Source organism: Passer domesticus, chromosome 1, assembly GCF_036417665.1.
Source record: "Passer domesticus isolate bPasDom1 chromosome 1, bPasDom1.hap1, whole genome shotgun sequence".
In the NCBI taxonomy this organism is placed as follows: Eukaryota; Metazoa; Chordata; class Aves; order Passeriformes; family Passeridae; genus Passer; species Passer domesticus.
In genome coordinates this window covers 77,680,981-77,696,614 of record NC_087474.1, presented here as the reverse complement: position 1 = coordinate 77,696,614, position 15,634 = coordinate 77,680,981, and the positions used below count along the sequence as shown (strand labels likewise).

Here is a 15,634-nt window from a genome sequence, read left to right as displayed (position 1 = left end):
ATGGAAAGCATTCTAGCCAGTTTTCACAAGCCATCCTTTTTTTCTGTGGCTAGAAATTGTATAATAATACAATTAAATTTTTTTTTTTACTCCTGGTGCTTGCTCACTACTGAACCATGACACAGGTCCTAAGTGGGCAAATGTAATGCTATCAGCATAGAAAGCTAGCCAGTACATAGCAAGAGCAAACACAAGCCTGATGTCAAAATTTAAAAGATGCACAGAGCTAAAAGGAACCTTATGAATGTGCCTAGTACATCCCGCCTCTTAAGGAAAGACTGACTATAGCTCCAGGAATAGAATTGTTCCTGGAGGTGCTTTAGCCAGTTCTTAAAGGCTTCCAATGAACAAGGTTCGATGGATTCCCTAAACAATCTATACCAGTATTTCCTTGTCTTCAGTGTTACAATTCTTCCAAATGCCTTTGCTATAGTGTTTCCTATTCATCATCCTGTCCCTCAGAGACACAGAAAACTAACTTTTAACCACTGCAATGCAACTTTTTTCCAGCTTTCAGAAGTGGTTGATTATTTCCCACATGCAGGATTTGGGTATGCAAAACACTATTATCATTATCATTATTGTTGTTGTTATTATTGTATAATAGTAACATAGAAACAGGACAGAATATTAATTATAAAGGTATTCAAATATTGACCACATTTTGAAATGTGTGTCTCAAAGAATAAAGTGAGTCAGGGTCTCAGGTATGAGCTGACCTGAACTGGGGACTGTATAAGGCTAAGTCCAACAGGCTACTTAATGTGCATGCATAATTTTAAGTATTTGAGTTCAGTACTTTTGGTAAAGTGAATAATAGACCTGAAAGCGTTTTCAAGTTAATGGGAACTCATAAGTGCTTTCTTGGATCACAGCCCAAGAGCTCAGCACATTGCAGGGCTAAATACAGATTTAACAGTCTAAATTTAGGCCTCTGTGTTTTAAAACATTGGCTAACATTCTTCTCAGAAATTTCTGTGGAAATTGCTGAAGATCTGAAGTCAAGGCCAAACACCCCTCAGACTTCTGTGTCTAAGAATAAATGTCACTAAGAAACGCTAAAGACTAGAACTGTAGTTCATTAAAATTAAATATTGTCATGTGTTTAACAGGTTTCAGATGATCTAGTACCTTTGATCATACATTTAAGGCACAGACCAATATTCACATTTTAATGTTAATTGCTCATCTGAGATACTAACTACTCTCTGCTTTCGGAGAGAAAAAACTTAATAATTATATCTAACTGATGTAAAATGCAACCTCTTGCTAACAGCATAGTTGTGATGCTAATCTGAACATAAATTATCTAAAAAGTTAAGTTTTGAAAAATGAATTATACTTGGCCCAGTTGCATAGTTTATCTATCTACTTTTTGCCATTCTTAACCCCTTTTTCTGAGCCTTGTTTTGTATTTTCCTTTTCTTTTTCAACCTAAGAGACTTATAGATCAGTTAGTTAGGAGAAACAAAAGAGGAAAGAAGGGGGGACAGATAGGAAGAACTATGAAAAAAAAAAAAAGCAAACAAGAAGGTATTTAGTAATAGATGTAATAGATGGAACCTTTACATGTAATATTAAACACAAGAATTCCTGTATCATTTTCTTTAAAATTAATACAGTTTTGTAGAGACACTGAATGGGGCAAATTAAGGAAACAATTCAGTTCCACCAAAATGAGTTGAACGGATAACTAAATAGTAGTTCTTTGTTACTCAAGTTGATTTTCACTAGGTCACACTAGGAAGTGCTGGCTGCTGCTGGAGCAGAGATGTGTTCCCTTCCAGTGGAGTGGACGTGGGGTGCTCAGGCAGCAATGAACGGTCCGATGGGTACAGTTCAGTTCACAACAGGAGATCTGATCTCTCTGCTCACTCAACATGATTTCAGAAGTTTGAAAAAATATCTAATAGCTTTTCCCTGCTTAGTCCCAAAGTATGGAAATTAAAGCAGTTGTGCCAGAGTTTGTTCTTATGAAAAAGAGAAACAGAATCCCACCTGGAATTTGAAGGACAAAACCTGCCAAACAGCCTTTGAAGTGGGATATTTTTTTCCCGTCGAGAAAGAAAAGGGGAAAAATTTCAAGTTGGTTTAAATTTCAACTTCTCCCCATCCATTTTTTTACAATAACCACAGAACATAAAGGCTGGTCCCGAGAAGTATTTAAACTGATGCAACTTACTAGTGACACCCTTGACAGAGCTGTGGTATACAGCATTCAGTATTTTTAGCTACACAAAGTAATTTAGTAATTTGTTTCATTGGTGCTGTTTAGAGAAACAATGCCTCTGGGTCAGTAGTGCACAGATTCCTTGGATAAATCTTGAAAGGGAAGAATTAGGGTGGTGTTAGCCAAGAAAGTAAAAGAGTGAGAGAATTTTGTGTACTGTTGGAAATGGTTGAAAGTGCAAAGACTATATTTTTTGTTTGATGTGGAAAAAGTGACTGTGCGTGTTCTGGAAGAAAACTCAAAATATTGTGTGCATTAATTTATATGTTGTTTCTCTTGAAGCATACCAGAAATCATCTGGGAGAAAACACTGATCAGTAAGTTGTTTCTTTCTCTCTTTCGCCTTTCAGCAAAGATAAATATATTTCACTTCATAATGAAAGTTTCTGGCTCAAGGTCCCGGATAATAGCCAAATGCTGCCAAGGTCAAAGAATTTATTTCTGTATCTATGTATTAAAAGAAGAAATAGAGCCATAAGATTTAAGTAGATCAGTTCCTGGATGCTGGTTTGACAACACAGATCCAGGTGATTTTCAGATTAGGAGGAAGCAGAAAGCAGCTGGTCTTGGGAGCAAAAAAAAAAAAAAAGCAGGAAATCTGCTTGGAAATTGAAATATCTATATGAATTTTTATAAAATCTATGGGAAGGTCTAGAAACCAACATCCACAGGGATGTTACATTGATGGTTGAAGAAAATAAAGGGAAGCGGAACCAATGAGGTGAAGAAAGGTTGTGCAGTGATTATGGATTTGTTAGAGCAGGCAAGGATGAGTTAGGGTTCTTGGTTCTGCTCCTGGCTCTACTGCCATGGCTTTGGTGGGTTACTGATCTCCAGTGCAGAAGACACAAGATGGTCATGGAAGCAGCCCTCTTAATTTCAAATAGGCTTTAGGTTATGTACACGCAGGAAAACAGGAGGAGCTGCTGAGTCATAAATCAGATAGGTTCGGTTTGTAGCAATTATGAAGCAAACCATCTGTATGCATTACAGGACGGACAAATAATGATGACCATGGATTTGTCAAGAACGAATCCTATTAAACCAATAAGACTTCCTTTTAAAATAAGGTAATAGGTGTTATACAAAGAAGTATTACAAAGTCATATACCTTCATTTTAGTAAAGCTTTAGACAATGTTTCTTGTGAATAAGCAAAGACAATATGGTCCAAATTGAAAACCCCATGGTGTCAGAAAAGGCAGGGCCATTTCTGAGGAACAGTTAGCACAATGGGGTCATTATCAAAAGGAGAGATGTGTTGAAAGAGGTTTCTCAAGGGTCTGTCCTCAGTCTGATACTCCTTATAAAACATCCAAAGAAGAGAGTAGAGACTAAGCTTGATATATTTGAAGAGGACATGAATAAGGGAGCAGATAAAAGATTGTTAGAGAACAAAATTAGAATTCAGAGGGAATTTGTCAAACTGGTTATGAGGGGTTTTTTTACGAAAAACACAAAAGATGGTATTCAATAGGTGCAATAGACATAGCATCATCAATTCCCCAGATACAGGATGGGGAAAAGTAAACAGGATTACAGTTGCCTGGAAAAAATGTAGAGTGAATCACAGGCTAAGCACGAGTCACCACTGTCATGCTGTTGTAAAAAGGAAAATGCCATACAAATGGGATAGAAACAGGAAAACAGCCTCCAAAATAGGCAAAGCAATTATTTTGCTCTGCTACCCCATGGTACAGCTTAAATTTTAGTGTTTTGGGGTTTTTTTTTTTTCAAGTTTTTCACCTGAATCATGCTTGGTTTGGGGAATTGTGTTTCCAGAACGACATTGGGTGTCTGCAGAAGAATGCAGGGGAGTTCAAGCTTGATAACCAGTCCAGACAACATTAAACTTCAGGATATTGATGGGACTGTTTGGAATAATGAGGCAAAGAAGATACAGGGCCTTTAAATGTGGAAAAGACTGCTACAGGGAGGAAGCAAAGAGTCTGTTCTCCAGGCCAGCAAAGACAGACCTTTCACTAATGGACTGAAATTGCAGTAGGGGACATATTTAGAGCATGCATTAGAAAAAAACCCTCCAGTGATAAGGGTAGAGAAACACTGGATAAAATTGCCTGAGGAGATGGCAAAAGCACCATACTGGGAAGCCTGTAAGAACAAGATTGAAAAAAGTTATGTTACCACAAAAGGGTAGTTGATCCTATCTTGGGCATGGAAAATAACTGGAAAGGATGATTTCTTAAGGCCATTTTCAACCTAGTGCTTCTTAGCATTTTTCTGTTCCTCAGATTTCCCTGGTTATAATATTCACCTTACAAATTTAAACAGGAGTAGGAGAAGGTCTGGTTTGGATGTTCACATGTCAAAAAAAATTAGGCAATAGCTCTAAGCTTGAGGGCATTCAGAAAACAGTTCTGGAAAGGCACTTATACAGTGCAGAATCACAGTTAATCCATACAGTTTGTCAAGAGAAGGTGAAGGAGTAAATCTGCTGCATTTCACAAACATCTACAAAAGGAAGATATTTCTGTTAACAAGAAGCAGGCTTGAAATGGACAGATGCTGCAGCTAGATGAATTTACCTTTTCAAACAACATTTATATTTCTATCAGGTTCTTTTTACACATTAAGGTAGTGTGGTACATGTTAGGATAACCACTGAGAAATCTTCAAAAGTGCAGTGATGGATTTGCCATTTTTTCAAAATAAATAAATAACAAATTATATTCTTTGAAATATAATGAAGAGGCCTTTTTTAAAAACAGCTACAGAAAGACCTTGGTGTGCGAATGGCTGGAGGAAATTCTACAGCTTTCAATATTCAGGTTAGACAAGATGATCATAATAATCTCTCTGGCTTTCAAATCTGTTTACCCAACTTTGTAGAGAGATGTAATGTTTACAGATCACTGTCAAATCTGCATAAATGGATTAGAAAAAGGCATGAATGAGCAATTACTCTTGTGACCTCTATGAGGTATAACACTTACTATTTACCAGGTCATTACATTACAAATTGTCACTTCTTTCCTCAGTTTTAACTGCATAGATTAATCTCTTTAACAGCATCTGGAGTTCCATAGAGTAATATATTTATATTAGCAGCATTATATATGACAGCAAATATATACTTTATATTATGGTATATACATCATAAGTTATATATATATGACAGATATATATATATATATATATATATATTTTAACCACACTAGTTTTCTTCCTTTTGTTCCAAAGAGATATGTGCGGTGGTGTTTCTTTTCTCCAGAGGGTCACATCTGCAGTCAGTCACTGTCAGCTTTGTTCTGGAGTCACTGAAGGGGTAGGTGATGGTCACTAAACATCAGCTGGGGAAACCACCCACAGCAGATTCAACAAAGTGCACCACACAGGAAGTTCTGCACTGACAGTATTATCCAGGGCCCTATAGATCATACGATTCCTGCTTGTGGAAATAGGAGGATTTGCCTGTGTGGATGTCAGTGAAGAAAGAACACATGCCTTTTATAAGGCTTCTGTTCTTGCAGAGTTTAGCCTGGCTGTGCTGTTCTGACAAATTCCCAAGGACCACAACCTGCATAAAACCACTGCTGAGCAGCTTTTCAGAAATAGCAGATTAAAATCTCTGAAGGCTAGGTGACATTTTCACAGGCAAAAGATTTGTCAGCTTGTCCTCACTTGGGGTGTTAACACTGGGGAGGTTGACTCTTTTCAAGTTCAGGTTCCCTCTTCTTAATGATTCACCTATTAAAGGTCTTTTCACTTACAACAGAGGTGAATATTGAATCAAATCTGCAACCAAACTGCAGTTTGGCACTGAAATTTAGCCCTTGAACTAAATCTAAACTCGTGGTTGCTTGTTACAAAACCTTCTGGGTACACAATTGCCTTTATGGACTCCCACAAAAGTCAATGGGCTTTTTGGGCACAGGAATCCCCTCTCAGAGGGCACTGGGCTGGCACCCAGGTACCACTGTGCTTCTGAACCCACCAACCTCTCAAAGAGCAGTTTTCTTTGGCACAGCTGATGACAGGCGTTCAATGAGAAAATTCAAACAAGCTGTCATGAAGGAAAAAGATAATTTTGAAATGGGTGGCAAATGGTTGCACTTTTTTTTAAATCTGATGCTAATTTTACTTTTCTTGGAGAACCGAGGAGGTCATTTTCTGCATTGGATCTCAGCAGAAAACTAACTACAGTTACTAGTTACAACTTTGGAAATAATTATAGAACAGATAGGTATCATCTGCTTTTGTTTCCCCACCAGGAACATACTGTGCAATGTTTTACAGAGAAGAGGAAAGAATCAGAAGAGTATTGCTTATTCATGGTATGACATATTCCAGTCTACTAATTTAACCTGAGCAGCTTTAACCTATAAAAAAAAAAGTTAGGAAATTTGTGGGGTTTGGCCATAATGGTACTTTAATGGTACTTTAAGATTTTATGCAAGGTAATTTGCTTTTCCATTAATGTCCTGCTTTGGGCTGGGTTGGCATAACTGAGGAATGGATTCTTCTTTTCTCTTTTGTGGTTTTTTTTTTTTTTTTGGGGGGGGGGTTTTTTGTTTGTTGGTTTGGTTTGGTTTTTTGGGGTTGTGTTTTTTTTTTTTTTTTTCTCATTGCTTTTCCTCTTCTTCCAGTAAGATTTTGTCTGAATTTGGTTTTTGCAAACAAATATCGAACAATACCAGCAAAAAATGAAAAAGGAGATCTCCTGACTCTTTCCATAAGGAAAAGACCTGGTGTTCAGAATCCCCCCAGGCAGCCACTGGGCTTGGAAAGAAATATTTTTACTTGTTTATCACGAAAGGAGGACGGATTTATGTCACCTGGGGCTGACAGCACTGCTTGAGTATTTGTCCCTGGGCTTTTGCCCACCACCCATCCTCCTGCACCTCCCCTGGCAGAATCACGGAATGGCTGGGGTTGGAAGGGACCTCTGGAGACTGTCCAGTCCTACCCCCCTGCCAAGGCAGGGACACCTGGAACAGGTGACACAGGAACGTGTCCAGGTGAGTTTGGAATGTCTGCCCAGAGGGAGACTCCATGACCCCCTGGGCAGCCTTCCTCACACCTCAGGCTGGGAGTCCCAACACTACTGCTGGGTGACTTCCCGCCCGTGGGGACAGTGCTTGGGAGCGGTTTTGTTATCATTTATTACTGCTGGTCACAGAGTCGCAGAATCTGCTGAGCTGGAAGGGAGCCGCAAGGATCACAGGGTCCCCAGTCACACCATGTGCCTGAGAGCATTGTCCAAACGCTTCTTGATCTCTGCCAGGCTCCGTGCTGCGACCACTTCCCTGGGGATCCTGTTCCAGCACCCAACCACCCTCTGGGAGAAAAACCTTCCCCTGATACCCAACCTAAACCTGCCCTGGCACAACTTCAGGCCGCTCCCCCGGGTCACTGCTGTCCTTGCCGTAGCCAAGGCTGTTATAACTGCGTTGGTATTTTTCCCTTGCTCCTCACCCCCGGCAGAACCAGCCCTCAAATTCCCCGGGGGCCCCCACGACCCCCGCTCAACCTTGGGCGTGAGGGAGGCGGGGAGGGGGCGGGGTCTTCCCATAGGGGGCGTGGTCTCTCACCGAGGGGCGTGGTCTCTCACTGAGGGGCGTGGTCTCTCACTGAGGGGCGTGGTCTCTCACTGAGGGGCGTGGTCTCCCCGGCGGGGCCCGCCTCGGTGGCTCGGCGCTCGCTCGATGCGCTCTGGCGGCGGCTGGCGGCGCCTGCGGGCGGCGGGCGCTGCCGGGAGCGGGCGGCCGCAGGTGCCGGATGCGAGCGGCGGCGGGCGGTGAGTGACCGGCCCCGGCCCCGGCCCCGGCCCCCGCCCCGGCCCCCTCGGGCGCTGCGGGGCAGCTCCGGCCCCTTCCCTTCCCCCCCTTCCCCGGGGCGGAGGCCGTCCCCCTCCCTTCGGCCTCCCCCCGCCTTCCGCTCCCCGGGCGGGGTCGGGCGTCGCGTCCCCGCCCCGGCCCCGTGGGGACGGAGCTGTCGGCGCTGGCTCTCGGGGCGTCGCTGGCTGCGGCCGTCTGTGCCCCGGTGACTTCCCGGCTGCCGGCGGCTCCTGCGGCGCTCGGTGTGCTGCCGGGTGCCGCTGCCGGAGAGCCCCGGCCCGGCCCGGAGCCCTTCCCAGCGCTGTGGCGTGTCCGGGCCCGGCAGCAGCAGCAGCAGCAGCTCCCTGGCCTTTGCCTGTGTCTCAGTCTGACAGCGGCCTGGGCCGGAGCTGTGCCAAGTCCCAGAGTCAGTTTGGTTGGAAAAGAGTTCCGACATCATCCGGTCCGACCCATGTGAAATGACGGGGTCGTTCGGCTCAGTGAAGTGTGGGTGTGCGGGGTGGGGATAGAGGAAATAAGCAGGGTAGAGAGGTGAGACAAAGCTGGTTACTTGTAGGACTTGTTGAAAAGCTGGTTATTTGCAGGACTGATTTTACTTTTTGGTTTAGGTTTTTTTGTTTTTTTGTTTTGGCATTTAGTTGTGCCATCAAGTTTCAGGTACAGCTCCCCACAATGAGTACCTAGGCAAGTGCAATAGGAAAATAACAGGGTAAGGAATGTGGAGGAATTGAAATAAAATGCTGGTTGAGAGATGGTTGCTTTCATTCATATCTGTCTGGAGATATTGCACTTCTCTGAGACTCGGATTTTTTTTCTTTAACTTCCTACCCAGTGCTACATTTCTCCCTCATTTAGACTGCCTTGCTGTCCAGCAGTGTCCATGAGCTGGGTCACCAAATATCTTTCCTCCTTGCCTCTTCAATATCCTAATTAGGAATCTAAAAATGATCTCTTAGCAAGGTGTAGATGTCTGAAATTTGGGATGATCTTCTTTCCAGAAGAGAGTTTGCCATTCTGTCCAGTTTTACTGGTTTTTTAAAATAGTCTTCCTTCTGCCATTTCCTCGCTTGTTGCGGGTTAACAGCTTTTAGCCATAGGCTCAAAAGCTCTGAGTCAAAAGCCAGTAGAATATTAAGCCATCCTAGCTCTGATAGAACTTCAGATTCAACCTAAACTCCAAATATTCATTGTTTAAAATGTAGTTAAAATTGTAATCTCGCTTCAGTTTTCCAGGTTTTCTGATCATTCTTATAACAAGTAAACAGTCTCCTTTCTCCTTCAGCGATTTCTGTGTTCCACTGCTGTAAACTCTTTTTTTGTTTTGCTTTTGATGATTTGGTTTTGCTTCTGATAAAGTTGTCAGAACAGTTAAAGGACTGTAAATAAACAAACTTGTGGCTTAGAAAAACAGGTCCATTTTCTTCCTTTGCATTTTGCTCACCTGAAGAAGGAATGCTTTATAATTCTTACTTCCCTGTTTTTATTGTATCTTATCCCAGCTTGCACTGACCCAGCAACAAGCAGCAAGAGGCACGTCTTGCTGCTGATTTCTTTCCTATGGATAGCTTAGTTTACAGTTCTTGTGGTTTATGCCCACTCCTTGGACAACAGTGTTTTTATTTAGATGGAATTTCTGTTGTCTGCAGCGTCATTTAAAACAGATGCGGTTATTTTCATTATACTGGTTGGACTTACCTCAGTGAAAATTATTTTAAGTTGTAATGGTAAGGGTGGTTTTCTTTATGGAAAACATATTTTAGGATGTGTCAGAGGTAAAGCAATTTATTTAAAAGATTGTTATCTATCAAACTTATGCTGGCTTTTAAAAAAAAATAAAGTATAAAGTTGTCTTGTATTTTTCTGGTCTTCATTCAATAAATGAAAATGTTTTTACAGACTTGATGGTTTGGGGTTGTTTTTAATGCTGTAATTGCTTCTTAATATTTTAGAGCTAAGTAGCAGTCTAGGTTAATGAAATTCCAGATGAATTTTTGGAAAGTAAAGTTGTAAGTTATGAACAGTAAAAGAAATCTAAAAGTGTAGGATTTCTTGTGAGAGTGAGCAAGGGTTCTCTGCTAGTTGTTGGGAGCATTTGAGTGAAAACCAGACAGTAAAGACATCAAAATCTATAATTCACCAATTGTTTTCCTGAGGTCCTATTAGAATGAAACCGTGATCACTGTTGCAGTCCATTCTTTATTGTGCTGCTCTTCCCAGAGAAGCTGGACTAAAGCAAAATAAATAGGTTGACTAGAAAGGAAGAGGCCACTGACCTCATTTATTAATCAAAACTTACAGATATGTTATGTTGAACCATACTTAATCAATTTCTTTCAATGTGGTGATATATTTAGCTGTCAATTCAGTAAGCCTTAATCACTGTACTTGAAATGGAACATCAGTTTTGAGTTATTTTAATTCTGTTTATTCTGTGCTTTTTGGCTTTCTGCCTTCACTTAAAAAAAAAACAAAAAAACAACCAATAATGAACAGAAAAAAGTATTTGTCTTGATAGGATGGTGTCAGAAGGCTGAATATAAAAGATGTTCTTGAAACATAGATTCTGACAACTATGGAAAATATCCACGAAATAATACAGGTAGAGTTTTGTGCACTGGGACAAAAGCTGGTGAAGCACATACAGACACTACCTGCATCTATTTTGAATGCCTGTAGGTCACTATTTATTTCTACAAACAGGCAAAGAAAGCCTTCTGCAGGAGAAGTCAGAAGTAGTTCATTTTCCAGTCAGGGGCTGGGAAAATAGTACTCAGAGAACTGTAGATGTTTCAGTGAATTTATTTTCTATGTGAGTTTTTCAGACAGAGTGGAACCTACTGCTATACTTGAAGCCAGCTGAATGTTCAAAATCTGAAAACAGCTGAATTAGTATCTTTTAGCAGAAGTCAGATGTTAGCTCTTCAGCTTAACTTTGACCTTCTGTCTTGGACCACCTACATTCTGTAAATCTAGGCTGTGCAACATTGTCTTTCAAATTACTTTTCCCAGGGGAGAAATATGATGTTTGGTAATGGAGGGAATCTTGTTTGTAAAGGTGCTTGGAGTATGAGGGATGATGAGACAGCACATGCACAGTGCAGTCATGTCAGATTTATGTTTCATCTTTTGTGCTGAACATGAAAGCAAAGGTCTGTGTTTACAGCTAGCAAAGTACGAGTTCAAAAATGTGGCTGATAAAAATTTTTGTGTTTTATCCTGAAAATTATTTTAGGGAATTTCAGTCAGCATTTCAATCAGCATTTCAGCATAAGGATTATTCTCCCAGTGTTGAAAGTTATAAAGAGAAGGGAAGAGCAGCAGGGAGAAAGAAATAATTTTTGTGATATCCTGGAGCAAAAAAAAAAAAACAACCTCCAAACCCCCATGAAGTAATGACAGAAATGCTTGCAAATAATTATTTATTGTGCAATTTTGCCACGTTACAGGCTTTGCTTAGGGAAAGGTAAGATAAGTGTTTACCATTTTAAACAACACTGGGTCATACACTTCACTCCTCTGGAGAACTTCTTTGTAATTGTACTTTTTATATTATTTTGGAAGTATTTAGTGATTTTTCTCCAAAAAGAACCTGGTCTGCGTAGCCTTTTCTTGACTACTGACATTACTAATCTGCAGAAAGTATGTTCAGCATTTTCATTAGAATATACTGCGATTATGTCTGGTGATGAGTGTGAAAGCCCACATTTCCTTTCTGATTTTGCTTGCTTTGTTTTTAAGGAAAACAAAGTTTTTGAGACACCAAGTCCTTAATGGGTTTGATTTTCCCTTGACCTTAGCAGAACTGCAGATTCCCAGATTTTCAGATTTATCCTCAAAGACAGAGCTTAGGCTATATTGTGCAGAAACCAGTGGGGTCTCTGGCAGTGTAAAAGTGTCTGTGGTTCAGATTACAGTATAAATCAAGGATTTTTAGGTATATTTAGACTTGGTTTTGTTTTTTTTTCCTTTGACACTGTCGATAACCCAAAGGCAATATACCCCATATTTGGAAGTTCATCAAAAAGCCTGCATTTGTTAAAGATTAAGACTATTCTAAGTAAAAGTTCTGTTTAAATTGCCACTTTTGTGTTGAGGACAAACTAAACTATTTTTTTTATGTACTCATGAAATATCTCAATTTAAAAAGCAATTACTTTTAGTTTTCTGTTTTAGAATTCTGTGAGTCTTGTGACATTTCCAATCTCACAGTGGTTTTAACAGGTATACCTCGGTTCTTGCTGGAAAACTTCACATTGGATTTTTGGCTAAAAATTAAGAAGCTGTGCATATAGCAGATGAGTTCTTTGCATGTTTCCTTAGCAGAGAAGGCAGGGGAGATTGTGTTTATCACAAGACAACCTCACTACTCTGTAAGTGTGATTGCTCCATGCAGGAGATGGGATTTTAGGGAGATGAGTGGAAATGAAGACTCGTAAGGCAAAGAGAGGCTTTTGTTAGAAAAATACCTGTGCACACAGTCTGTCAGGGAAGTACTTGAGTGTGTGTTGGACCATGTGAATTGAGAAAAACCTTTAGCATATGGCTCGGGTACATCCCTGAGCAAAGGCCAAAAAGAGGTGTTGGGGAGAGAACATAAAAAATACCAGAATCTCAGTTACACAAGTGTATGTCTCATCTTTTAAATATTTTTGAAACAAAAGGAACTGCTAAAATTGTGACACGGTAAGTGTTGCAGTCTTACATACAAGCATCCAGGTTAAAACTTCAGCCATGTGAACTGTGTAATTACAGTGGTTATATGGTGTTTTTATAAAGAATATTGTATATAGTTACAGGGCTTAGAAAAAAAAATCTGTGGTGTCTTGTTTCTTTTTTCTAGAAAAAAAATTCATCCCTTTGGGATTCATTTAGTTTATTTTTCTGAACTTCTGGATCTTTCTGAATGCATTTGCATAAACATATTTGAAAGATTTTGATACTTGAAGTATTGTTTTCGAATTTCTGCCTGTGAATAACATAAGATGGAAGGATAATGAGCTATTAAGATTTTTTTACCATTTTCCTATTAATTCAATTATGTACAAAAAATTAATCATAACTTTAGAACAAAAGAGGGATGAATTGCTTAACTGGAAGAGAGGAGGATAATGACTTCTGGATGAAGCAAACATTGCGGAATGTTGGAGGTGGAAGCAGATGTAGGAAGATGTGCCTTGTGAGAATTTAGAAATTAATGGGAGATTTATGGCCATCTGTGATATGGTTTTGTATAAAGCTGAGTTGACTTTTTTATATATATGTTTATATATAGATGTTTAGGACTTTTCTTTACAATGTTGCTAGATTATAGTGATGTGTCACATAGTAAATACGGAAGCTTTTAAGAAGTAGATGAATTAATTTCTGGGGAGTTGCAATGTAATTTGTAAGGAAAGTAGCGGAAATTTGGGGGAGAAACATCTGTGTTCAAACTTTCTTTAATTATATTTTCTTCTGTGCTGTCAACCTATTCTAGGCAAGCCAGTATGACCAAAATAGACATTCAGAACACTTAAAATGATCTGATTTGAGTCTTGGTAATGAATAGGTGCTGTTACATTGAATACATCCGCAAAAGCCTTCATTCAAGAGCTGGTATAAACCAGCATATTGACCTAATTCATGAATTGGGGGAATAAATTATTTTCAGTGTGAAGTTACAGAACTTTGAAGCTAACATTTTTTAAAATGTATTTGGTAAGGTGAATTTTTTTTTTCTCAAGATTTTCACAGACACAAATATATTCATCCAAGTTTATAAGGCTGTTACTGACATTTGGGTTATTGCAGTTTTGATGGTTTTGTTTAGTAGTAGCACTTGGAGATTGTCATTGTCACTTAGGTACAAAGATTTTGATCTGAGGTGAAAATGTGACTGTGGTTCTGGGCTGTCCAGATGTGTATGGATGAAATTAAATTTGTGTGCTGGTGAGCTTGATGGGGGAGCTATGTGTGTTCATGGTAGCAGAGCGGAGGGAAGGAAATCTTTTTTTAAAGTCAACTCAGTGAAATAGATTTTATGAGTCCTCAAACATTTTATTCCGCTTTCTCTGTTTGAACAGGTGACATAACTGGCAGATGAAATGATTTCTGAACTAAAAGAAACAAAGAACTCCCCCCCTTTTAAAAGTCTCTGTTCATCTGTATTACAGGCTGTTGTTGGTTTTAATCTATTTTTAGTGTTTTGCTATTTTTACTTCTTGCTTCTGATGAGTTGCAAACTCAGTGTTATCTGTTGGCTCATTAACTTCCTTCAGGTTGTTTATGGTATACAATGCTAGTGAACAAAACTGTATTTTACTATGGAATGTTTTTGGAGAAAATTCAGTGTTTTGATGTCGTAATGTCATCTGTGTGGTTGATCTTTGTGGGGAATATCTCTCCCCTCTCCAAATAAATAACATCTCAGAACTCCTGATGTAAAACTAGATCAATATATAGGTATTTTTCACATTGTAATTGACAGGATGCTGTAATTTGAAATGTACAAGGAAATGGATTTATATTAGTCTAGATTTTTTTTTTTGACGTGTGATAGATAGAAGGTTAATTGATGTTAAATGGATGCTTTGTTAGCCCTTCATCAGCTACTAAACTAGTACAGGAGGAGTGCAAATCATTACTACAAAAGGCCAAGGCTAGTATGTTTTCTTAGTGAGCTTTATAGGTCTTTTTTCGTATATCCCTTCCTTCTTTCCCTCCTTCCCAGCCCCACAAAACATAACCAGCTGTAATGATAGGAGGAGAGAGCAAGCAGCTTTTCTAAACACACACACACACACTCGCACTCCGGCCCCCCTCTCCCCTCCTCATACCTCAGCAGAGTGACAGCTTCTAGATGTTGCGTGCGAGTGAGTTCAGCTGGTGCTGTGTGGTCTGGGTGTGTGGTCTCCAGCTCAACCGAGAGGCTGCTAACAGGGTGGATGAGAGAGAGCAACACTGTTTACTTTAATTTATTTCGGATGCCGGAACTGTGCCCGGAGTTTCTCCCGAGCCGGGTTCCACCGTCAGCCGTGTCAATCCCTCGCAGCTGCAGCCCAGGCTGCGGCGGGCGGTGAACTCCTCTGCCGAGGGCTCTCCCAGCATCTGCCCCGGGTCCAAGCCTTTTAATCCCTTGTGACTGAGAAATGTTAATGGCATCGCTGAGTGCTGTGATTATTTTGCTTTCACTCCGTCGAGATACATGGCCATGAAGATGTGCCTTGCTGGGTTAAGGAAAACGGGACCTCTGAGATACTGAAGGGAATTTGTGAAGATGGTCGTGGTGAAAGCAAAACTGCTGCACTCGTTCCTTGTCCACCCTAAAACTAAAATGTCTAGTGCAGCCTTTGTGGCTGATTGGAATATTCAGGAGCCTTTTGAAAAACCAAGGGGTATCATAGTATGTCATTCAATACTGCAAGTCTTTTTTGTTGTTTGCCCTCTCGGTCACAAAACTTGCACATCTCCCCAAGTTGGAACTGATTTTTGGCATGTAATGTTGTAGGTTAACATGTTTGTCAGTGTTAATATTGGCTTGAATCAACACGCCGGATATGACAGGGCAAGACAAATGAGGCTTTGTTTTTTCTGTGTGACAGTGAAATTACCCACTTTTTTATGTTTGT

At 40.2% G+C, this 15,634-nt stretch overlaps 1 protein-coding gene across 1 annotated transcript in view; it reads left to right on the top strand.

The window, feature by feature from the left end:
* Positions 1–7,848: 7,848 nt before the first annotated feature.
* Positions 7,849–15,634, top strand: part of EXOC2 (exocyst complex component 2) — a 127,182-nt gene continuing 119,396 nt past the window's right edge. Inside the window, exon 1 of the mRNA XM_064426149.1 lies at positions 7,849–7,987. The gene's annotated coding sequence lies outside the window, so the exon portion shown is untranslated. The remainder of the gene's footprint in view (positions 7,988–15,634) is intronic.